Source organism: Drosophila takahashii, chromosome X (genome assembly GCF_030179915.1).
Source record: "Drosophila takahashii strain IR98-3 E-12201 chromosome X, DtakHiC1v2, whole genome shotgun sequence".
Lineage (NCBI taxonomy): Eukaryota > Metazoa > Arthropoda > Insecta > Diptera > Drosophilidae > Drosophila > Drosophila takahashii.
In genome coordinates this window covers 16,527,563-16,553,290 of record NC_091683.1, presented here as the reverse complement: position 1 = coordinate 16,553,290, position 25,728 = coordinate 16,527,563, and the positions used below count along the sequence as shown (strand labels likewise).

General features: G+C 37.5%; 1 long non-coding RNA gene across 3 annotated transcripts; it reads right to left on the bottom strand.

Moving 5' to 3' along the window:
- On the bottom strand, positions 1-25,473 carry LOC138913845 (uncharacterized). 3 transcript variants are annotated; one of them, XR_011419713.1, is made up of 3 exons: positions 6,487-6,591; positions 5,293-5,480; positions 1-245 (listed from the first exon to the last, which is right to left on the bottom strand). It is a non-coding gene; the product is annotated as an uncharacterized lncRNA (long non-coding RNA). The 3 variants fall into 3 exon arrangements; XR_011419711.1 differs by lacking the exon at positions 1-245 and adding an exon at positions 3,652-4,096; XR_011419710.1 differs by lacking the exons at positions 1-245; positions 6,487-6,591 and adding exons at positions 24,789-24,985; positions 25,061-25,473 and having other exon boundaries at positions 4,555-5,480.
- Positions 25,474-25,728: the final 255 nt, after the last annotated feature.

Below are 25,728 nucleotides of genomic sequence, written 5' to 3'. Positions count from 1 at the left end.
AGACAGGGAAATTTCGCTGGTACTCCTTGGCTTTTCGTGGTCCTCCTTCCTCTGATGCTGTTATTGTAGTTGTAAGTTTGGTTGCTTCTGCTCCTGCTTCTTGTTCTTCCTCCTCTTCAGTGGCTGCACTATTATTGATTTATGCGAATGCGGCGACCATCAAAGCAAAATTCCAGGCATGACTGCAACTACAACGGCGACCACAAGTACGATTACAACTTGGCCAGTGACCGTGGGTTGTGCATCTAAAATGTTCAAGTAAAAATACAGAACAGACATTTAATTTTTGAAAAATAATTAAATTCGACATTTTACTAAAGCTTAAACTTATATATGCTATAACAAAATCGATGCTGAATGTAATCATTTATAAATCTACCAATAATATAAGGTGGATGTAAACACAAAATAGAAGAAGATAAAATTAGCTATATATGAAAATTTTGTAACCTTAGGTTAACTTCACTTCACTTACTTATTATTAATAGAGCTACCATCTTGGCCACAACTGTATTTGCACATAGTGGCCTGCGTTCTGCGGCAATTGTAGATTATCAATTTTCTTCGTTTTTGAAATTATAGCATAAAAATGCCTTTTGGGCAAGCACACACACAGTTGTATAGTACAAGGCGAACATGGCGTATACGTAATATACTGATGAGTGGGGACGACGACGACGACTTTCAGCAATGGGATTACTTGAGTTTTCACAACAACAAAAAAAGAAGAAAAGAAGAGGCATTGGCAGTGGATAAAAATTAAGAAGCAGTATTAACGCAAATTCACCGCTACAGAGCATTGACACTGAGCACAACATCATTATCATTATCAGGAATGGAATACTTGGGGGCCTTTCAGGGGGATATTATCTTATATAGACGGATGACTGCCAGCAGTCATCGCACATGAGCCGAGCGACTATTGACAGCCGCAGTTAACAAGAGCTTTGCCAGAATTTATCTTTCAAGCATCATAAATCATACAGCACCAATGAAAATGATCCGAGCGAAGCAAATGGAAAAGCTAAAAAATGTGAGACTATAAAATACCCTAAAGGCGGCCAGATATTAGGTATTATTAGATATTGTATTAGATATTAAACCGATTTGCGCAAATGTTTATATTTATTAAAAAGTATTAAAGGTATTTTTCTTACATGAAATGAAAGCCAATATTGACTAAAACATTTTCAAGTTGCATTAAAGAATACAAATAAGCAAAGTGTTGTTAATCTTAAGATCACTACCCTAGAATAAATTCTTATACCCAACTCAGTATCGGTTAAACAGTTTTGAAGCAGTAAATTTCTAAGGTATTTAGGTTTATTAAAATAAGCAAACGTTTGTCCAATAAACCCATGCCTTTACAGGGCATAAACCCAGCTTAAATTATATAATATTCTTCTAACTAGCTATTACTGCAAGGGCAGAGCACTTGCCATGCTCATTGCTCCCCAACTTACTCGTATATATGTGTGTATATAATATTATATAGGAATAATTACTCCATAGAACGGTGTGCTCTTCATCTTCCTCTTCTTACTCATCATAATCATCATCAGCTGCTTCTTCTTCTTCTTCTTGATCATCTTTTGCGTTTTTTGACTGATTAAGAAAATGAAAATGCAGCCAAGCGTCGGAAAATGTGGCTGATAAAAACAAAAAGCACATACACAACAAAATCTTGTGTGCAGTCAATGAAAAGCAAGTGAATTTATTTAACAGCACCTACATCTTAATAATAATTTACCTTAAAATGCTTCTAAAAAATTAGCCATAAGAAAAATATATAGAATTCATCAAACCATTTCTGTCTCATAGTTTCTAGCAACTTTAGTATCAAATGGCGAATTTTGTCGCCGAACTCGCGGTCACATTTGTCCATTACTCATTCATTGTGTATTGTTTTATTGCCTCATAATTTGATGCAACAAAAGGCGGACAAAGTGAATACCCCACCCCACGAAGGCCCCATCGCATATATAGCATTTGTGTATATATATATACGACTGTCGTCTAATCATAATTCAGGGGCTTATCGCAGTGCTGGGCATCTCCAGTTTCGTTTCGTTTCGTTTCGTTTCGCTGGGATTGGGATTGGTATTGGTATTGGGATGACTATGATCACGAAGATGATGATGATGATGCTCCTGCTGCGGGGAGTCACCTCATCTTCTTCACGGCGTTCAAGATCTTTGGGGCCTTATAGTTGCATTTGTTGCCTGTCGTCGACCGTAAACTTGCGACAAAATGTCGCGTGCTCTAAACTGCAGTTATGTAACTTTACTATGCCTGACAACTTGCTGGCAACTCGCTCATAAAATCTTTAGCTTTATCGCAATAAAGGAGTAATCGCCCCACCCCAGAACGAGTACCTCCTTGGCCCCTCCGAATCCCCCGATTCTTCGCTGTTCGATCGTTAATTCTTGATTGACAAATTATTGGCCAAATTGTTTGCTCTTTGCTCTGCTTCCGCCTTTCGTGAGGCAGTTGTGAGGGAGATACACTATGGAAAAATAACTTTTAAAAATATTATATATTAAGCAAAAGGAGTTCATTAGTTTTCCTATAAAAGTAAGTTTATAAGACTCCTTAAAAATGTAATGCAATAAGGAAATATTAACCTTATGAGACTATAAAATACTTCTACTGAAATAAAAGAAACATTAAGTAATTCATAAATTTTTTCTGACAATTTTAAAAGAAATATAAATTAAACTATATAAACATTAAACTTGTAGAACACTAAAAGTATATTTTTCCTCCACAATAAACGATTTTTGAGTCAAGCTATTTATAAAAAAATGCCCCTGGATTTATTTTAAATGTTGGCTACATTTTCATCAGTGTTTAAAGGAGAGCCGAGGCAATTAAAAACAATTTTCCCCCAGTGAAGTGTGCAGCACACAACAAAATGATTGAAAAGCGACGACACCTGATAATAAACGTTGCCACATGCTAAATTCAAATTCAGGCCAGTGGCGTTGGGCAAGGAGATTGTGGGGGGGGGGGATCGGGGATCGGGCTGCCTGACAGGCTGGCGTGGGTGTTAAATTACAGGGGCCAGGGGCGAACTGCAGCAGCAATCTCCGCCTGACAGACGGGATTCAAATTCAGGTCCCAACTCCACGCTCCAATCTTCAGATGGATGGCTTCGCCTGGCGCGCGTCAATGTCATCCGCATTACGCCCGCGGTTGTTAAAAAAAAAAAGAAACACTAAAAACACCCATGTATCGTATCCTACGTGGAATAAACAACCACTCACGGCGAGGGTTTCTTAGGCTGCGCCATTCGTTTGGTGTAGGCCATTTGTTTAGATTGCTGTTCCATGTTGTTGGCGTCAATGTTCTCCATGTTGCTCAAGTTGATCCTGACCAAACAACAAACCGAATCGTAGAGTTGGCTGGGTCTGGAAATACCCTCTTAATTTCGTATTCAATTTTTTAGTGTACCCTGAATTTCGAAAGGTTATTTCGCAGCAAGGAACTTTGATGAAATATGTATTCTTTTAAAAATCTGAAATGTTTCATCATTAAAGAAGATTTGATTATATTTTATTTTAAAATGGAAATTTTTTAATGTAATATATTGTCTTTTTATATTTCTTTAATACTAACAATAGTTTAAAATAATATGTTGATTTACTCCAACCACTTATAAAGTGTATTTTTCTATTTAATTTAGTTTAATTAAATTCTATTTAATTTTGGTACTTTCTTGTTTAGTTTAACATAACATAACATAAGTATGAACTCATTTTAACACCAGTTGGCAACCAGTTCCCCAAACGATTATACCCCCATCCAGGGTATGCAGAAAAGTTAATAATTGTTATTTGCCGCACTTGTGGGCTGCAGTGGGCGTGGCAGTGGCAGCTATACCCGTTGCCTTGACTTTGACACTCTGCGGTTAATTGCATGGAGGAGCTCTCTTGGCCTTAGATTGCTTCAATTCAATTCCTCTCGTCTCACGTGGCGTATACGTAATGTGGGGAATTTGGTGACTTTGGCCAACTTGTGGCAATCGCATCTCCATAGAGACGATCATTAAGGCCCGTCCACATAATTTGACCAAATGCAGAGCCTCCGAGCCGCACTGAAAAACAAGTCGAACTGAAAACTCGAACTGAAAGACAAAGTCAAAGTCAATAAAAATTCTAGAGTCGGCAAAGATGAGACACTCGGCCAGTCGAGTCGGAGCGATCAGTGGGTAAAAAAGCGCAGCAAATAAATGCAGGCAAACTTCGATCGCAAAAGATCGAAAGAGCGACCAAGAAGCCGGCTAAATTAGTTGTCATGGGAATTTATTGTGCTCAAGTGTGAGACGAAGAGCCGGGGCCCCAAGAATCGGGAATCCGAGAGTCGAGGAGGTTGCTGTGCCGGTGGTAACCCTAATGTGCCCACATGCATCCATCCCAAAGATCATGCGCATGATTAGCTGGCAAAAAGAAAGAAAAGGCAACGAAATAAACCCCAAGCCAAATGAAAAACAAAAACAGAATTGCAGGTCTTTTGGTTCTCAGCGTAGAGATGGTAGGAATTTAACTCAGAGATCAATACTAGTTAAATACAGAAAAAGTATAGGACTGACTTTGTATTTAATGTTCCATTTCTTCCACCCAAAAAAGAACTTGATATAAAACGATGATCAATTTCATATTATGTGGTAAAAATTTTGACTTGATATGCGTCACATCAATTTGAAATGCTCGAAATGTAAACTTCATGTTCTAAGTTCGAATTTGGAATGTGTCTTTCCAAATACCACAAATTTACCATGCGCATATCGATTTGATCCCGGCGTTTTTTTTGTCTGTACCTTATTTTTAATACAAATATTCAATGACTAAATTTCGTTCCAAACTCCCATCCCTAATATCCGTATCCCCGTGTAAAAGTGTCCAAGTGAATGTGTGGCCGACCAAGCGTAAATTGTTTGAGTTGCCAATTTGTATTAAAGTTGAATTATGCAAATAATGCCGAGACTTTGCGATGAACTCGCAACTCCCAGTCAATTTCAGCCGCCGTCTCTTCCGCACGTCTCTTTCCCAGTCTCCCCGTGTGGCGAAGAGTGTCTTCTGCAGCTTCTTCTCCTAACTGTCAACTGTCACACAGACACTTAAAAAAAAGAAAGAAAGAAAAAAAAAATACCCAAGAGTCTGCGAAATTTGTTTAGTGGCAAACATCATTTGTCTCAGGGCATCTCTTTGGCAGCTCCGTCTTAATCTACTGTTGTCGTCGCCAGCGTCGTAATCTATTATTAAAATGCCATTAGAGCGGTGCACCTCTCACCTCCCAAACTCCTCTGCGGATCTTCGAATCTTCGGATCTTCGGCTCCAGGTGGCAGCTGTCGTCCGTCTCCGCGGCCAACGGCAAATGTAATTATTGATGAAAACATATTTCAATACATTTTCCAAATATCTGCCTTCACTGTCTCCAGAGTTTCGAACACTCTTTCCCGGTGGTCATCACGATTTGTCTAGAATTTTAGTAATTGAGCGGTTTTAGAAATTTTTCATTAAATGGCATTTTAAAATTTAAAATTTTAAAATTTTATGAACACGACGTTTGTTTTTTTTCGGAACCCTTTTATAAATTAAAATACTTTTTTTATAAGATTGTATAATCGCTTTCTCTGACTAGTTTATTTAATACTTAAAGTGTGAAATTATATTACATTGTGCGGTTAATTTCAGAGTACTCTAAACTTCGACTATCAAATAAACCCTATTTTTCGTGGGCCTTTCGTAAATGTTGTCAAATTTGGCGCGAGTAAATCGCACGCGTGTCCTCGGGGCGAAAGCCGGCGACTCAGATTGTTGGTTTTTGCGGTGTGGAAATTAATTAGGGGTAAGTTCGAGAGCCGAGACCTTTGCATAATCAAGTGTCAGAAATAGGTAAGAGCTTTGGCTTAGCCCATTAACTGCAATTAAGCCGCCAGTATTGGGGGTCTCTGGGCAATTAACAGTTCATTAGCTAAAGTTTTGGCAAATATTTTAACTTTGTCGCCGATCGGCGTGGAGTTTGGTGCCCCGGGACAAATTTGTGTATTTAAGCGGCAGAAAATCGTTTGAAAAGCTGCCAAAAAATAAAAGAGTGAACTATCGAAAGCCGTTATATAAAATTGAATGCCCCTTGCCCTTTTTCTCCATTTGCAATGCCTCTGGGTTTTCAGAGTGAACTTGTGTGAAAATGACCTCAGGTCAAGTGAGAATTCCAAAAATATTTAATGGGTTTCTGATCCAGTGGAATGTCATTTTGGCATATATTATAATTTTAAATTAAAGTTCAACTCGTTACTACAATTTATCAATCCTATTGCATTTCACTACTCTGCTGTTTTTATATCAGCTTTCCACATATCTGCTTCTAACTGGTGTGATCTTCAATTTATGAGCAACACCATAATTGATTGCTCATCGCTGTTCACTCATTAAAATCACATTAATTTGGCATGAAAATCGGGAACACATCTCGAGACTCACTCCTATGCGATTTTGGATTTCGGATCTCGGACTCTGGCCCCAATAGCCGTTGGTCGACAAAAGAGCCAAGAGACAAAGCTCAAATCGATGGGATCAGTTCGGGAGTCGTTAAAAATATAATAGCAATAGAAACGAAACCATTTCCATTGTCTTAAAAGACTTGCAAAGCGTTTCGAATTAATTTAATAATTTATTTGTTTCTTTCTTTCAAATATGGCAGTGAGATTAGAATATCGAGAGCTGCATACACATAGGAAAAATATGGATACATTTTTTGTGAATTGCTTATTTTATTAATACTAAGAATGCCATGATTGTTCTAAAATATCCTGGACAAATTTTTATTGGGTGTACTCCTTTAAAACATTTTTAAATATTTAAAATATGCGAATTAAATCGCTCTAATTTTTCTGTGTGTTTAGATGGGAATTAATGGGTGGGGGTTCTGGGCCTAACTCTCTTTTTTTTGCCTAATTGGCATGCGTAAGGCGGCCAGTTTGGAGTCGCCACCATCGGAGTTCGATACTGAATCCGAGTCCGAATCCAAATCGGAATCCAAATCCGAGTCCCAGTCGACGCCTGTCAGCCCAGGAATTTTGTGCGCCCAAATTGGCAGCTATTGTTGGTTTTATTTTTATTGTTTTTGCTGTGGCTGCCGAGTGACCCACTTTGGCGCCAAGGCAGAGGCGCTTTTTTCCTTTGCCTTTTGCTTTTGGCTAAAATCCAAAAACAGTCGGAGAACGAGACAGCCGAACAACGTTCAGCAAATTGCAGTTGAATGCAATGCCCCCACCGCCATTTCGGCCAGCTTCTTTTGTTTATTGTTTATTCTGCGGCGGGTTTTTGCCATGTTGCGTTGTTCCATCGATCCTGCGATGCCCAGACTGACAAATTATAATGCATATAATATGCAACTGACAGGGGCGTCGCAAAAGGATAAATAAATAAATCATGGGTTGCATTTTTAGCTCCGAACTTGGGTCCAAAATTAATTTCAAATTAAATTATAGATGGCTGGGAAAATTGAGACAAATTCTAAGGGGCTTTCCTGAAGTTATTGCAAAACCAAAAAAATATGTAAAGACGTTTAATGTTTAAGAAACTTATAAAATAAAAATGTAACAATTAATTGAACATCTAAATAAATCCCCCGCGGAATCGAAATACAAATAAATGGTACATGTCTCTGTACATATGTATATATGTGTATTCCCCGTCCATCTCAATCACCAAAGTCTACCGTTCGCCTGCCCAAAAATGGACACAACTTGTACGTATTAAAATGTTCGGTTTTTGCCTTTTCATTTCTTTTGTGCTGTTAAGCTTTATTTTCTTTTTGATTGCTGTTGTCGCAGAGTTTAACTTATAATTGATTGATTTATTGTTTTATTGTTTGCAAAATAAGTCATCTCGCAGCAAAAGGCAAAAGAATTTAGCGCTGTGGCGCTCCATAAAATCGGCATTAAATAAAGATCAACGCAAAAACCACCCAAAAAAAAGAAACGACGAAGGACAGAATCCCAAGCGAAGCAAAAAATAAAAAACGAGAACTGAAAGCCGACTGACAGGCAAAAATCAGAAGAAACCGAAACCTTGCTTATTAATTGACAAGAAACTCAATCTTTTTTCCCTTTTCAAAGATTGCCCTCTTGGTTTTTTTCAACTTTTTACTTACTAGTAAAAAGTACTGGAAAATTATCCTTTTTTTTAGAGCTCATTTCTTATAGGTAGGTTAAAAAATACATGGCTTCTAATATTTCCAGCATTACTCCTAACTAGATGGTGGCATATTTGTGACCGACAAGTTCCGTTTATAAGCCAATTGGTCGCAGCTTCAGCTGAGGAACAAACCATTTGACACATTTCCCTGCAGTTTTCCCTCGCAGGTGGAAATTTTCCGTTAATTGCTGGCAAACAACATGGATTTGTTCCACCCCATGCTTGTTTTTCCGATTGCGAAGCGGACGAGGGGCTTTAAGTAAGCTAAGTTGAGTGGAGTGGAGTGTCGCCCATGGGATTCGCACATTGGCCAGCGATTTAGCATGGTTCGATCAACAGTTAATGCATTTAGCTATTATATAAATAATTGCACAAAAATGCAAACAATTTTAATCGCCACTCCGCAATAGTTGAAAATCGATTTTGCACTTGGAAATCATGAGATCATGGAATCAAAGGCGAAGTCAGACTCCATGGAGGCCGGAACCGAGCTCATAATCATGCAAATGTGTCGCCAAATGAGATGCGGCGGATGTCGGCAGCTGGAGCGTCGTAATCTCGAAGCTATCCACTTTATTTATCGTATTCAATGCGATCCGATGTCGTCGATCAATGTCAATTTTATGTAATGCAGCGCTAAATGTTTCATTGATGCAGATAAAAAAAATTAATATCAAATAGTTGGTATCTTCGATATTACTAAATATTCTATAATATTAAATATTTTTTTGTGAATTTATTAAAAATTTAGTTAAATGTAATAATGGAAAGAATTTATTATTCATTTATTTTTAAACTAACTCAATTAACAAGAACAAAATTTTGTAATTTTAATATGATTTCAGAACATATTTTCTTAAAATAAATTATACACAATTTAAGTAATACAAAATTTTATTTTTGAATTTCGTAATTTAAGCTCAACTTCAACTTTATATTATTTTCCCGTGCAGATAATTGCTTATTACCCGGCTTTTTAATTTGCAGCTAATTTCAGGCTAATTCCTAGCTAATTTAAGGCCTCCGCCAAGACCTAAAGACCCCCCTCCCTCCAGCATCCAGCATCCTCTTTTATTATGCGGAAACGGAAGTGTGAGATAAAGAGAGACACAAAGTCACAGAGTTGTAAAATCAAATCTGAAAAACATTTGTAATTATCGACCGAGAGATGCAAATAAATGATAAACGCACCCGGTTCTCCCTCTTTTCGCCAATATTAGTTCATACATATTTTTGATGATTTCGGTTTATTATTTTTTCACTCCACCTTGTTGTTCGGCTTGTGTAAACAAGTATTTTAATAACTCAATCAAAATAAATTAGCCAGCGGAGGCAAAAAGAAACCTGCACGGGTAAAGGCGAAAGGGGCGGGGCTAACTGTTGAGCAGTTATGCTGGTAGAAGTTTGTGTTAGTCAGTTAGCTGGTTAGTCGGTCCAAGAAGACTGACTGTCAAACGCATGCCAACAACAGTTTAGTGGCAACAATTAGCCACACTATTTGCCAAAGCGCCACGAAACTTAAGGAGACACTGGAAGACATCTGGAGACGATTTCGGAGGCACTGGTATAAAGAATTCTTCAAGACATGGCACATTCAATTTTCCCGGTCAGCAGTCCAGCAGCTTTCTTGGTTCCCCACTGATCACCACACAAATATTTCAGAGGATTCTTACTAAGTTTCTGGTGAGCCATAAAATGCACTGGATTTAATACTAATTATATTAAACCATACAAACTGTTAGATATTTTAATAAAGTTATAGAACTCCTGTTTCAGATTGATTGTATTGTATTAACCAATTTTATATTTTTTTCAGATCAAGCTATTCATTTTAATATGAATAAAGATTATATTAATCTTATTTTAGATTATTTCTTTAAAAAAAAATTCATTTGGTATTTTATAAGATATGATATGAAACATATCCGCTATTTGTTGATTTCAAATAAGGAAGAATTGAACCTATATCATATCGGTTTTTTTTTTTCTGTGTATTAATATTTGTTTACACCATTATATATTTTTTCTCCGACTGCTGCGACAACATATCTGGGTAAAGTTCTTCTTAATCAAGCGTTAATTTGCCGGCCAACAACAGCAGCATGGAAAATCGAGAGACAAAGTGAATATATCTTGTAAACTGGGTATTGGATGGAACGGATCGGATCGCATTGGATGGGATTAGTTTGAATCGGATTAATTCAGATGCGATTAGATAGCAATCCTTTTATCAGTAGACCAAAGAATCGCACAAGACCCAACCGAATGGGCCTCTCTCTTTGCCCTGGCAGCAAAAAGGTTCAATAACCCAATCAATCGACTGATAGATTCACGTTCTTCAACAAAAAAAAGAAATATAAATAAAAACAGAACCTGATAACAATGAAATCAAATTTTGTATGCAATGACATATATTGTTGTTGCTGGTTCAGCTTCCTATTTGCAAAGCAGATCGACCAAAAACAAAATAAACAAACAGTCCGACCGACGGGCAGAAAGAGATGGATAGACGCCACTTTAAACTAAAGACAAAACTATCGGTAAAATATAATAAAAATTTATGGCAGGCCATTGTTCAATTTTATTGCTATTATTTCGCTGGCTATTTCGCTTTTTTATTCACATCTGTCTTATGTTCTTATGCCAGCGTTTAGACAATAAAAATTTCAGGACTATTGTCTGGCAATCTAAATCAATACACAAAAGACGTGAATTTTTTCGAAATATTTGTCGATATCTCCTAGAACTTGGGGGCTAACATCCAAGTTATTAATTAAAACCGTTAGCAAAATAGCAAAATATTTTCAAGTAAATGGAGGGTGGTGAAAATTGTCCAGGTATTTCAGCTGGAAAAGAGACAATTTCTACCACTCTTCTCAATGAAATTCATTCGTTTCTCGTAATCCGCATAAATCGTCAGGTGTCTTAATGTTCTGTCCCATTAACTTTGCATAATTCCGAAATGCCATCAAATGCTTTAATTTATTTAACATCTTCGGGACACAAGGGAACCCAACATCATCATCATTTTGTGGTTCGCGTTGACAATCTCTTTTTATTTATCACGTTTATTTATTTATTTTGTCTGTGCGTCGCTCATTTTTTGTTTTTTTGCTGCTGCTGCCTAAACGCGAAGCGTGAAGTTTTATCAATTCCGGCAGACACCTGGCTACCTGGTCGCAAAAAAAAAAGATAAATGAATTCAAAATCGATTGGAAATATTGATCAATAGAATGGCAGCAGCGAATCAAAACGAAAGGTTTAGCCAAGGCGATAACAATCGAAGAAAGAACCAATAAACATCATCATTAGCATCGACATCTACCATCCGTTGTCTATCCCTGATCGAGTGTGAATTATATTAGAGGAGTTGTGGCCAAAGAATGTTAACGAGATGGTTCCAGATCGGCTGAAAGAATGGATATAACCTTTGATTATAGATTATCCCAATCATTATGAAAATATAGTTTATATAGTTTAAATTAAAAATTGAAATTTAGCTTAATTACATTTTTCGACAAAGTTTCTCAGGGAACTGCAATCGATAAAGTATTTACGGAAACATAAAAAATATTCCCCAAAAACCGGAAAAGAACAGATAAACTTTTTTAAATTTCCTTTTCCCAAACGACAAGCGACTTTCCGTCATTAACCTTTCACTCTCCGAATATTATAACCCAAAATGATCAGTCATAAATATCAATGAGGCAAAAAGATGTGCACAATGTAAAAGTCGAGCAAAGATCGTGAGAAATCGCTGAGAATTACGAGAGCAAACAGCCCTGTAAATCTCAACATAAAGGTTACATAAATTGCTTGCTTTTCCTCAGAAAGAATATAGTATTTCGATCAACAAAAATTAACATACGCCGAGAAGACTTTGATTAAGTTGTTAGTTTCCCCACAGTATCGCTAGATGACCGAAATCGAAGCAAAGCAATCATCGGTGGACCATCTTCAAGATCCCATCTTCAAGTCCCCAAGTTCCTGGGGAAAGGTGTGAAATATTACAGCTTTTCTTCTTCTCCCTGGGCAGCGGGAAATGTTTTGATTTCGAACAAAACAAACGCCACGGGTGGAAGGTATATGGAAAAAAAGGGGGAAGGCCTTTCAAAAATATTCAAATCATTTTGAAATACGAGTCTGTATTTATTAGCGATTAGTTTTAAGATGGGCCGCGGAGTGGAGATGTGTCGATGTGGAGTCCAACTTTAAGATTATCGAAGTTCTGGAATTTACTGTGAACTTATGCAAATCGCCGCTAACAAATTTTCGAAAGTGTCAAAAAGCAGGCGATGCCCAAGAACTGGCCTTAGAACAGGTGCCTCTGCCAGCCGCCCATTGAAAACTGATATCTTTATCTATCATTCCGGGCCCCTCTTCTGATATTCTTGTTAGCAGAGTTCTTAAATTTATTTAGGCAGTGGAAGGTGTTAGAAAAAAGAGTCACAGAATCGGCGGGTAGGGGATCACAGGTGAGCTTGGCGCACGCTAAAGTTCAACACTCGTGTGGGTCACCTCCAAGTCAATTGAAATGCAAATGCCGCCGACAGTCGACAGCCTTAAGTTGAAATATTTAAATACAAAATGACAAATCGTTGAATTATGAATCGAAATCTCGAGTCGCGGGCCAAGAAGAGACTCCTCGAAATGGAAAACAAATGAAATTAAACATTTTCTTTACATTCAAGGCACACGGAAAACTAAATTGATTAAAATAATAGTTGAACATTAATCTAATAATTTTAAAGATTTGTAATCTTCATATATTTTGTTCCCTTGAATAGTAAGAATCTCCCAATATTTTTGTAGCCTTAAAAACCTGTACAGATTTTATAACAATTTTAATAAATATTTAATATTCCTCAAAAGCAAAATTTTAAATAAACGAATATACCCACCATAATTTTAGGTATCACGTTTGTATCTCATTTGATTTCAATATAGATTTCAAGAGGCCCCCCATTCTCCTTCTTTAATATGAATTAATATGTCTCGAATGCTTTTGGCCCTTGGTTGTTTTTGTTCTATTTAAGAACAATTTATTAAACCAGCCAGCCAGTCAGAATGGAGAAAGGAACGTGAGCATATATCTTATGCTGTGTTTATGAATAAAGATATGGTAAGTTTTAAATGGATGAAATATGAGAGCAGCTGCAAAAGATGAAACTAGCGTTTTGGATTATATTTGGGGCTCAAGAATTAAACATTTAGGCTTACAAAATATGATTTTCTTTACCGAACTTCCAGGTTTGAATGCCAATTTAATTGAGAGCCCAAGTTATAAATTATAAATAGTATATCAGTTAAATCAGTATATGTATCGATAGGCCAAGAAAACTCTCGCGAAAATACTTAAGATCAAGTTTATTTTCTTTGGTAAATAAAAATATCAAAAATAATTTTCCTGTGTGTTGTGGATGGCACGACAACTGCAGCAACTTTTGCCATGAAAGCCAAATGCGAACGAGGCACGTTGCCAGCTGAAATCGGAAAATGGGAAAATCGGGAAATCGGGAGGAGAAGTCAGGGCTTTGGAGTCACTCAGTCAGCAGCCGTGCGGCAAATGAAAATATTTATATACAGCCTCGCACATTGATTCCTCGGCGGTTAACGGTAAGTGCACTCTATGCAAACATCAACGATACCAAGTACGAGTACGAGTATGAGTACTCGCAATATGATGAGCCGTCTGTCTTCCAGACTCTCGAGCTTGCCCCTACTTAAGCTCATCGCCCCTCGTAATCCCCTTTGAAACCCCCATCGTAATCTTAATCCTTATTATTTTCCTGACTCCACACACGTGGCGTATGCGTAATCTGGCGCTAATTTTAATTAGGCCTTAAGGTGAAAGAAGCAAGAGTTGGGGTAAGATTTGGCGGGGAGAGGCAACAAGATGTCTGTTAATTAATTTATTACTACTGCTGCATGTTGTCATGTTTCTGCGTTGTTGCTGCTAAAGTACACCCAAAAAAAAACTTCAACTTGATATTATAGGGTATCAATTTTGACTTGATATGCGGCATATCAATTCGATATGCTTGAAGTCAGAGAATTTCCGAGAGAGAGAAATTGGCAAAATTATATTAATTAATATTAATTTTACCAGTATTGAAATTTAGGTGCTGAAAGATATTGCTCTTTTAGTAGATCAAGTTCGATTTTATAATGATTTGCTTTCTTTATGTTCTGTTATAAAAATCTATTCTTTATTTACTTGTCCATTTATGTTCGAATTTTTAAGAAATAGTACTTATTTATTTCTATATTTCTTTATGGTTAATTTGTGTATTGATCCTAGCCTGCTTGTTTCTGCCGCTTTTCGGCGATCTACCTCCACTTTTTTGATCACCTGTTTGATAACCCATTAAATGCTGGCCATAGAACAACCTTCACCAATCGAGATTCTCAGATGTTGCTGCTGCTGCAGCAGTTGCTGTTGCTGTTGGCAGCCTGTTGCTGATAATCTATCGTCGTCTATCAGCATGCATCATGTTGCAAGTGCAGCAACTGTTTGGGAAAATGTTGCAAATGTTGCAAGTTATAGTTCTCCGTCTGCAGCTGCATCTGCAGCACATGCTGCAGTCTGGCCAAAGCCGAGATTTCCCGGCAATCATTCACTTTTAGCCAAAGCATAATAACAATATTTCAACTAGTCGCAGTCGCCTGGCACGCGATCCATCTTTTCTAGACGGAGGGGATTATTTTTTACTTTTTTCTATTTTATTTTTCTGCCTTATTTTTTGTTTGACTCCAGTTGAGAAGAAGGAGGAGCGGTCAATGGCGCATAGAATTTCGATTTAATCGCGTTCGTTGCTGCTGCTGCCGCTGATGTTGCTGCTGTCCCCGCTGCTGTTGCTGCATCTGATCTGATCTAAGTTGCATTTAATAATCGTCGTCGTCGTAGTCGTCTTCGTCTGTAGCAGCAACAAAACAGGCAAAACAGGCTGCAAGTGCCGCAGATGCTGCATGTTGCTGCTGTGCTCTGGCTCTTATTGCTGCATGTTGCTATTGCTGCTGCTGCTGCTGCTGCCGCTGTCAACGTCAAAGTCAAGGCATTTGTTGCTGTTGCGCCTACATTCATATTTCAGCAATTAAAAATCTAATTGACAAATACTCGAGAGACAACGTGAAGGCAGCCGACTAGACGAGTTCGAGTTCACAGTTGTTGCAGCTGCTCCACATGCAACATTCATTGCACTGTCTCTTTAATAGAGATGTGTGCAAAGTTTCGTGCGTGTTGCGTGTCTCCTTGATACGTTTTCGTTTATAATTTATACACATGTCTATATTAAATGAAGGCTTCCCTCAAAGGAAAGGTGGACAAAATTTGCATTGCAACTCTAGTGCAACATAATAAACAGGGCAAATATTTATTTAAAAATTCTCTTATAACTTCTCAGTATTTTTATGATAGCTTACAAGGAATGATTAATTAATAACAAATTATTTAGAAGATTACCAATTACTTTAAACTCTATGTGTTCACAAAACTCTCCTCACGGAATCACCCCCAATCTTTAGTATATCCAACCATTTATTTTCATGATCTCCAACAAGTTTTAATAACTTTATCCATTTAAAGCAAATCCATGTATGATTTTTCGATTATTTCCCCCCGTAGCATTGGATTATTTGATGATTATGCAGAGTTGTCACTGTACCAAAAGTGGGTGTTCCTGAAAGTACAGTTGAGCCCGGCTTAACGGACGGCTGACTGTCTTGATTGACCATCAAGCGTGCTCTATGCATGATCTTTGAAAGAAAAACCACAAAGTACGCCCAGATGGGGTTAGGGGATGGGGCTGGACTTGTGGGTGGGGTTTTGGATGGGCACGCGACCAAGACGAACGCAGGTCAGCACGTGGCCCACATTTATCAAATGCTTCTTATGGCTTTCTAGACTGCGACTTTAATGCACTTTAATTATGCCGGACCCACAACAAGCTTGTCATTAGCCACCGAGTTAAGAAAGTGGGTCTCTCTCTCTCTCAGCCCGGCAAACCCTTTTACACAGGGGAAAATATATTTTTAATTTCCCTTAAAAAGTATGTTTATAAGATATTTAATCTAAATAATTCTAAATATAAAATATCAAAAATATTTCCAAGTTTAAAAGTAAAATAATTTATATTCTTTTAAGTTTAAAATAATTTACTCTTGAACTCTGTAAACTCATTTCTGCCAGTGCCACCTTTTGTTTCGAGTTCGAGGAAAATCAACCGCTTAATTAAGGAATAAAGCCATGAAAATGCTTTCAACACTTGAACTTCTTGCAGTCAGCAGCTGCTCGGAAATTGCTCGGCCATGTAATGGCTCTCCAAAACAAAAATTACCATAATTTAATTTCAGTCTACGAGAGGGTGCAAGCAATTTTGTTCTACTCACTGAGCTCATTAAGATAATCTTATCTGTCCAGGGAAATGCCAAAAGCAAAAGTGAAAGTGGGCCAAGGATAAAAGAAAAGGAAAACCAGGACCTTGATTCAAATGCCATTTTTAGCAGGGACCAGAGAAAAGTGTCCTATCTGTGAGGTTGAATCTCGTTGTACTACCTGCTGAATGTTTGAGTTCTACCTGAAAGGAGGCGTGAATGGGAAATCAAGGAGAGAAGAGATCCTTTTCGGGACTGCTCCTTTTTTTGTTTTTTTTTTGTTTGGTTCCCTGTTATCGTGAGAAACTCCATTGCTGACAGGATGTTTTCGCTAAGCGAGGAGAGCTCAAATGCAATATTCCTACCATTTCCCCCCAGCCGAAAAAAAAGAAAAAACGCTGATATATCACACACCTGCACATGCGGCTGGTTTTCCGCTTTTCTTTGGGCCATTTGCATATACTTATGAGTAAGTATATCTGCATGCAGTCGAGCCACGGACGCATGTAACCGTGAAAACCCATTTTTCTTGTTCATTGACCAAAAAGCAACAACGAAAAACATTTTGCCAATGAGTTGTGGCCACAAAGTGCGACTCAGACTTGGTCTTTTGGACTTGCTCTTAGACTTTTGGCTCTTTCACTTGGCCACTTGACTCGTACACTAAAAAAAATTTAAAGCAAGCCGATTTTTGAGTTGATTAAAATGTAGATTTAGAATATTTTCTAAATCAAAATATAAGAACTGGAGATTTCTCAACTTAAACATATTCTGAAATATTGCCTTAGACTACTACTTTATATACAATTTTTTTTCATTTTAATTAGAAATTGCTTTAAATATTTTTTTATATTTTTGAGTTCAAAAAAATTTAGAATTTGCCAAATTAAAATATAAGAATTATAGATTTCTCAGCTCAACAATTTTCTAAAATATTACGAAAACATTTCCCCAGATTACCACTAAATTGAATATTTTTTTCCTTTTAATTTGCAAATGCTTTAAATATTCTTTTAAAATCGATGCTGTTTTCTCCTGTTTAAGCCTCCTGGCTCGAAGTCCCTTCTCCTCCGACGCCGCTCACTTGGGTTTGTTTTGTCTGTGATTAACGTTGACTTTGGTCTTTGGTCTACCCATCTACAACCACATCCACATCCAATTCCCTCCACCTCGTCTTGGCCGTCTGTGTAGTCAGTCACGAGTTATGACCAACTTGTTGATATTGCTGCTATTGTCAGTATGGTTGTTGTTACTGGGGGTACGCGTGCTGTCGGCTCAATGACAGACAAGAAAGCAATCCCAGTTCTTTAAGACTTCCATCGGAGTTGGGAATACACTATTTCACGAGCGAATTATGTTAATAAAAAGTGTTACGACAGAAGTTTTTGGGATTTGTATAGAATTCTGTAAAAAAAATGCAAGCACAGAAACATAAACAACTGGTTATATAAAGAATGTTTATACATTTTTGAATAATTTTGATTCGAAATTTAAGAACATAAAATAATATTCATAAAACAATTTTTTCACTCTCTCTTAGCATTACTAAAATTTACAAAGTTACCAGTTAATTGTATCATTACATTATTCAATACTTAATTGTTTTGCCTATTCAGCGAAATAGTTAATCTTTTGTAGTATGACTGCCCATTTAAGTTAGGGTATGGCAAACGGTAATCATAGTTTAGTTGGCAAACAAACAGGTGCCCTAATGTCAATAATGTTGCTGCTGTTGCAGATGTTGCTGTTGTTCATGTTGCTGCTGTTCGTTGTCGTTTGTTGGGCTTAGCTCGGTTCGGTTGTCATATGATGTTGACAAATTGCTTACACATTTTGGCCACATTTCGATTTGGATGGGACTTGTTGAACAAGGTTTTTTTTCAGCATGCGCCATGATCAAATGTTGACAAAATTCATCCGTTTTTAATAGGGTAACCATTTCTAAATTTAAAAATAAATGCTATTGTTTAAGATAGTTTCAATTAAAAAGTAAAGCATCGCTTTTTTATAAGATATATTTCTTTTCTTAAATATAAATTAATTTTAAATATCGATTTTTGTTTTACAAAAATAATAAACAATTTATAAAATATATTTTGTAATAAAATGGTAATTTATAATGTTTTTACAAGATTTATCCTTTTCCTTAAACATATATAAATATTAAATTAATTTTAAACATAGATTTTTATCTTACAAAAGGGTATCAAAGATGTCTATCCATATTGACAATGTTTTCATAGAAAGATTAGTCGTTTAAGCCTGTAGGGATAAAGAGATTGGATATTACTATTAGCGATTTCTTGTTGCCGAGGGGCTCGCAAACTTCTGACTGTCGCTTCTGTTCATTGTTGCTGTTGTTTCCTACATTGTCTGCTTTTCAGCTTCTGTTTCAGCTGATCTTGCTTTTTCCATTTCTTTTCCGATGGTCTTGATCTTTTGGGACAAGAAATCGTGATTTTTGTGTGATCGTGATTTGTTGATTTGTGCGACTGTCATTATTGCGGTTGTCATTCTGTCCAGCTTCTGTTTTATCAAATCATTTTCGTTAATTGCCGGGTCTTTTTCAATGTTTTGTAAATCCCCTTGACCACACAAGAACAAATGAAATGAAGAACAGAACAAAAGCCACTAAAATCGCATTTGGAAAAATTATCCAATGCACACGCCCTCGAAGGAAAATTCTCACAAAACAAATCGGATTAAGCAAATATTTGCAACAATGTTTGAGGGAAATGTGAGCAAAAGTATTGAATTTCATATCAGACATTTGGAAACAGCACCTGTGAGCGTTTCCCACGCGAATGGAAAATGGGAAATGGATGTGGAAAATCGGGCGAGGGTGCGATCGAAATGCGAATCAAATTGTGTTGATCGATATGTGAGAACTGAACTTGAGCATCTTTTTTTTGCATCCGCATTCGAAAGCAGGTAGCACTAGTCAAATGTTCAACCCTCCACTTTTTCTATTTACCTGTGACAGATCTTCAGCCAGAGAACAGATGATGATCAAGGGTGCGCAGAAGGGTTGATGGATCTGAATGTGGATCTGTGGGAATGAATGGATGCTGCTCCCCCTATAAAACCTATCCTATATGGTTTTCTATAATTTTATTCAGCGAGTAACGGACATGGGAATTTCCGACGAAAGGTGGAGCAGGGGCGGGAACTCAGTTTTGGGTTAGAAAATGGCCCAAGTTGTTGGTCTTTTCATGGGTTAACTTCCGCAAAGGGGAATAAACGATGGGATCGCGATCCATGAGAAGCGGAAATCAAAGAATGGTATATCAAAGAAATATGACAATGAAAACAATAAATTGAGATCTGAAAAAGATCTCCACCTGTGCATATTTACAAAATATACAAAGTATTACGTATTACTTATTTTGCAGAGAAATTAATCAAAGAATGGGCTTTCTCCTAATAACGATTCATTAAGCCCTAATATCGTTCGAAGTAAAGAACAAACACAACATAAAATGCGTAGAATTAGGGCCTATTTCCTCTATTCTTATGCAAAATAAAATAGTTGCCAAAATGAAATGCTTAACAGTGAGCGATGATCAGAAGTGGCGTTCTCATTTTAATGGAAACGAAATCGAGTCGAAGGGCCGCCCATAAAAAACTGGGCAAACACGAAATGTTTGCTTTATTCTTGGTTTTGTTTTACCATTTTTAGGGCGACCTTGCTTACCTTTCCTCACCTTCGCTTCGAATCACTCGATTGCAACTCCGGTTGACATTTCCCCGCCGCCGGTCCCCCAATTAGAAACCCATAAAAATCAACGCCCAACAATGGCCGGTGCGTGGATTCGGAATTGCATTCATTAAAAGCCAATAAAACGAAATAAACCCATTGGCTTTCTATAGAAAATCCTAATTGGGCAACAAAACCAAAGGGGGACAATTAAAAAATGAAAAGAAACAAAGCCAGGCGAAATGAAAAGAATAATGAAACGAGTCTCGTCGAAGAAAGGAAAATAAACCAAAATAAATAAATAAATATACGCATATATTTTGGAATTCTTTAATGCAACCGACCGTGGAGCCCATGGACAGTGCGCGACGGCAATGTAAGGCACTAAGGCATGGCTATAAAACTTCTATTCGGGAACTGATCGAAACCCATAAAGTAGATGAATCTGCATTATCAATTTACATTTTTCGTTTTCTTCTGGTTCTTTCAACAAGGAAATACTTTTAGTTCTCGAGCTGCGTTTATTCAAATGGAAATCTGGGGAAAACGGCGGGAAAACCAAGAGGAATAAGCATGAAAAAAAGAATAAATTCCAGCCTATTAAGGTTATTTTAATTAAATTAGTTGAACGGAGCGCAGCACTCGGCTTTTGAGATATCTTTTGCAAAACATAAATCCAAACCAAATTAGGCAAATATAATTTAAATGAAATTTATTTTACTAATTGATAATTAATACAAAAAACTAGACTTGAAATGGAAATTGCGGGAAAAACCAATTTAAACTCTCAACCAAATCGAAACCATTCACTTTAATTTCAATTAAATGAGGTGAACTCAAATGAGATGAGTGCTTAGATGATTTATTTGGCGAAAGAAAAGCCGCAGCTGGGGTAAAATGGCACAGGAAAATGGAAAATGAATGGGCCAGCGTTGAAGGCAATGAATGGAAATTCGCTTCGGACTGTGGCTCAAATGCTGGCTAATTGAGCCTGAGAACAATCCCAAGTGGGCCAACGCTAAACGGTAAACGATGGTTGGGTTGCATTTCGGACTTTGGCAGTGAATATAAGTATATGATAAATCAATTGATGCCGGACCCTCGGGCCTCGGTCTTTTGCATTAGCTTTGCCATTTTTTCTATTTTTCCTTTTTTTTTAGCTTTGAATATCAGGTGTATGCTTAGGTCTAAAACGACTGTCGACTGCGAAATCCTCTAGGATTTGAAATAAATACTATACACTAATTACTAGTTTTAAGTCTTGGTTCGTTTTAGGAGTTTGTTTTAATATAATGCCATATTTTATATTTTTTGATACTTTTTCTTAGGAGAAAATATTATTTCAATTTTTATTATTTTTTAAATTTATATAAAGCAATATCTAGGCATTTGTTCAGACCCTTAGTCCGTTAGAGTATGAGACGAAACGAAACGACTTTTACATGGATCGCACAACGATCTTTCCTCGGCTCTTTCAGTTCGGATCGCAGATCGCCAGATCACAATGATGGGGGGAGGGCCAAAGAGATGCACATATTTAAGCGCAAATACGACAGTTATTATTGTTAGCCAAGCAATTGCGGAGAATGCAATCAATTAATTGACAAACTGCGATGATCAGTGAAGAAGTAAGTGAGATGGGGAGAAAAAGCAGAAAAAAACGAGATGTGGCTAAGCAGCGACGATCAACTTTTTATTGGCTTTGGTTCGAACCACGATCGTTCTTCGATACATGCACAGTGAGAAAAAAATAGACAAAAATATATACATATATTAAAAAAATAAAACATAAAAAAATGTTACATTACTTTAAAGCCAAAATCTAAATATTTCGTTTATTATTTCAGAAAATTACTTTATTGAAAACATATTTTTCTTTTCAAAATTTTTTTGTTGTGCACACTTTAGATAACTTTGTGGGTATCCGTGTTTGTTGGCTTTGTCTCACTTCGACCACGTCGTAATTGAAAAATAAAAGAAAATGCGCGAAAATCCCAAACGCATTAACTAGAAGACCCTCTCTTGGATGTATTTTTTGTATTTCTTGTATTTTTTTACCTGGGAGCGAAGCGTGCGAACAATTTGCTGGCCATTCGATCCGCCTTTTCCTTGGGGCTTCCACAAGGGGCCAAAGACGGGGAATCCCAAAAGGGGTAAGGCGGGACTGAAAGACTTGGGTCTGCGATTTCGCATTTGCATTCGTAATTTGTATGCGTGCAACGGCTGCGGGCACGAAATGAAAAACGTTGCGAGCTTTTGGCGCCTTTCGACTGAGACATGGACATGGACATGGACACATTGCCACCTGAGTCTGGCCAAAAACCCCCAATCCTCCCCTTTTGCCTGATAAAATTTCCTTATTAAATAACGGTCACAATCGATCGGTTGCCAAAATGCGAATTCTCCCATGGCCAACTGAGGGATTGGACAGTAGGTAAAACTTCGACGAAATTACAGAGCCAAAGAATCAAAGGCTGTACCTCATGATTTATTGCAAAAAATTTAAAAAATAAAATTGTCCAGGTTTAAATGCCAATCGATTCGAAATTTAATAACGAGTTCAGAAACGTATGACAATCCATACTTTGAATAAGTATTTGCTTTGTTTTAGCGAAAAAACTGCTTTGGAAATTCGGAATTTCAGTTTTTGACAAAAATTTGCTGTAACTTGGCCAAAAATGGTCGTACACCAAAAATACATACTGTTTTGAACAGATAACAAAATTATCAATAAATCCATAACACTTTCCGTGTGATTTTGGAAAAATAAAATTTTCGACAATTTTTAATTTTTTTATAAGGGGGTACATCGGGGGTAAATTTAATAACGACTTCAGAAAAGTATAACAATCCATATTAGGATCGATATTTCAACCGAAATGTAATTAATGTTACACTAATATTTAGATCCTGTATAAATACTACTTCAAACTTGTTCAAGGAATCGAAATCCTTATCTATATGGTATTTTATTACGTCCATTCGTTGATTGAGCACTTTACAAATGGCAAAGCTTTGAAGTTGCTGCTTAAGTCGGCGGTAGATGGACAACTTCATCATGAGATGTGGGGGGATATTTGCATGGGAAATCTGCGGCAGAAAAGCGAGGAAAATCCAGTAAAAATTGGAGGGTTGAGGCGAGTGAGAGGGGCTGGCAATCAAGCTAGTCAGGGGCATCAAAAGACCGCATCGATCACGAAACCACTTTTTGGTCCAGTGCCAATGGCACTCGTCACTAGTCACTCGTCACCAAAGTGAATTTGCGGCGCCTCTTTTTCCACCGATTTTCACCGACCCCACCGCCCGTCCTCCCCGATTGGATTTTCCACCCGCCCATGTGGACATGTCTGGGTAACAGTAATTTGGTGTCTTACTTGTTCTTGCGCGCCAGCAATCACACCTATGGGAATGTTTCTTACACATGTCCAAGCGACTATCCTATGAACATTAGCAGCCATCTACCGGCGACTGGCAATGATCATGATCATCACCATCGCGGTGGGATTCCAGCATGCACTTTGGACAACATATTAGAGATCCCCATACCCATACCCATACCCATCTGGCCTCTGTCGCATCATTAAAAATTTATCAGTTGATTGGAAAATTATAATTCTTTGCCTTTACGCTTTAGCAGCGCTATGATTTTTACAAGTCCACCTCTCTTTCCCTCTTTTTGCACACACACACAACATTCCCATTCGCGATTGTGCCCGCTGTTATGTAATAACTCCCTGAAACCCCCCGTTTTCATCCGTCTTTGTCTGGTGTTGTTTCTATTTCTTATGGCCACATTTAATAACTGACTAACTGACCAACTGACTGAATGGGTGACTGACTGACTCACGGCGCTACTCTGATGGATGCACTGCACCAATCCGATCCAATCTGATCCTGAACCCCACTGGTTCCCCACTCCCCCAAGCGAACTGAACGTCGGAAAATCGCTTTCTTTGCCTCGCTTTTGATCGGCAGTTTACCCCTCGTCTGGCGTTTTGAAGGGTATATTTGTTCTGTTCGGAAAACCTCACATTTAGATAGTAAAGATGTGAAAAATGTGTATTAAAGGAATAATATTTCCAGGTATTTTTAAAACTCCTGCGTTTTTACTTAATATAATCCCTACAGGATATCACCACGTCGACCAATCAGCAGTGCAGCATTATTTTTTATGCGCTCGCTTCTCCACTTAGTTCCAGATGCGGAAATAAATGCACTTGAATTCCTCGACTTGTTACATAAATCGTAATTTTCTATTGACTTGTTCTATATCTAATGTATATTGCATTATTCGCTACTCGTTTTCTTTCGGTTGTTTTCTGTGTCTGTATATTTTTTTTTTATTATTATTATTTTATGATCACTTATCTTAGTCGGAGTCTTCTGCTGGCGCTGCTGATTTTTGCTACCGAAGCCACGAAGATTTGACCGGGCCAAGTCGAGTCAAGTCAACTTGGGCCAACTCAAGTCGGAATATATGAATGTCTGAATGTATGGATCGTATTCTTCTTACTCGTATTCTCGAGCACTTGAACTTCCTGCATGACCAAGGCCTCCGGGAGATCGGGAGATCGGGAGATCAGAAGATCAGCGGATCATGTGAACTTTTATGGCCATCATCGGTCATCACTCGTCTTGGATGTAATTAGGCATCTTAGCGGTACAGTTCGCGGCTCTCCCAGACTCTTCTTCACACTCCCTTCTAACTCGCTTTTTCACCCATGAAATGCATATAAAATAAAACACATTATTGTATAGATAATGGGAAAAAAGCCCTTATTTTACCTTTGAATATTTCAAGATCTATCGTTTAATATTCCAATCTTAAGTTTATATATTTATGTTACGTTTATGTTTTTGCTATGCCTTCCAGGCTTCACTTGGTATTTGTATAACCTGACCCCATTCTTGGGCTTTCGTATCCTATCGCAGCTCACATGCTTAAACGTTTTCTTAGAGACCTGCGAAATTCCGCATGTGACAATTCAGCATTCAACAGATGCCTCAATAGCGAGATGGCTCCAAATGGAATAGCAAAGTTGGCTAAAAGCCTGTCAATCGCCGATGTTACGTGAAAAACACTGAACATAACTTGCACATATATTTTATATATATAATTATAATGTTTTCATGATTTTAATTTCAGAAATTGTCTTAAAAACTTTAAAATATTCTTCAGAAAAACATTAAATTTTTAGATATATATACATTTTATAGATGAAGTAAAAATATGGGTGCTATGATTTTGTTTTCTGCCTCGAATGGGTTTGGGATGATGTCCTAAGTAGAGGCCCGAATCTCTGGCAAGCAATTAGCAAGGCAAAAAGCCCAGAAGAAAGATCACCGCAAGACCGCAGTTGGGGGCACCAATTGCAATTGGAGAAAGGAGAAGAAAATGGGGAAGAAAGGGGAAGAGTAGCGTAGAGATGCAGAAGAAAGGGGCGAAGAGCAGT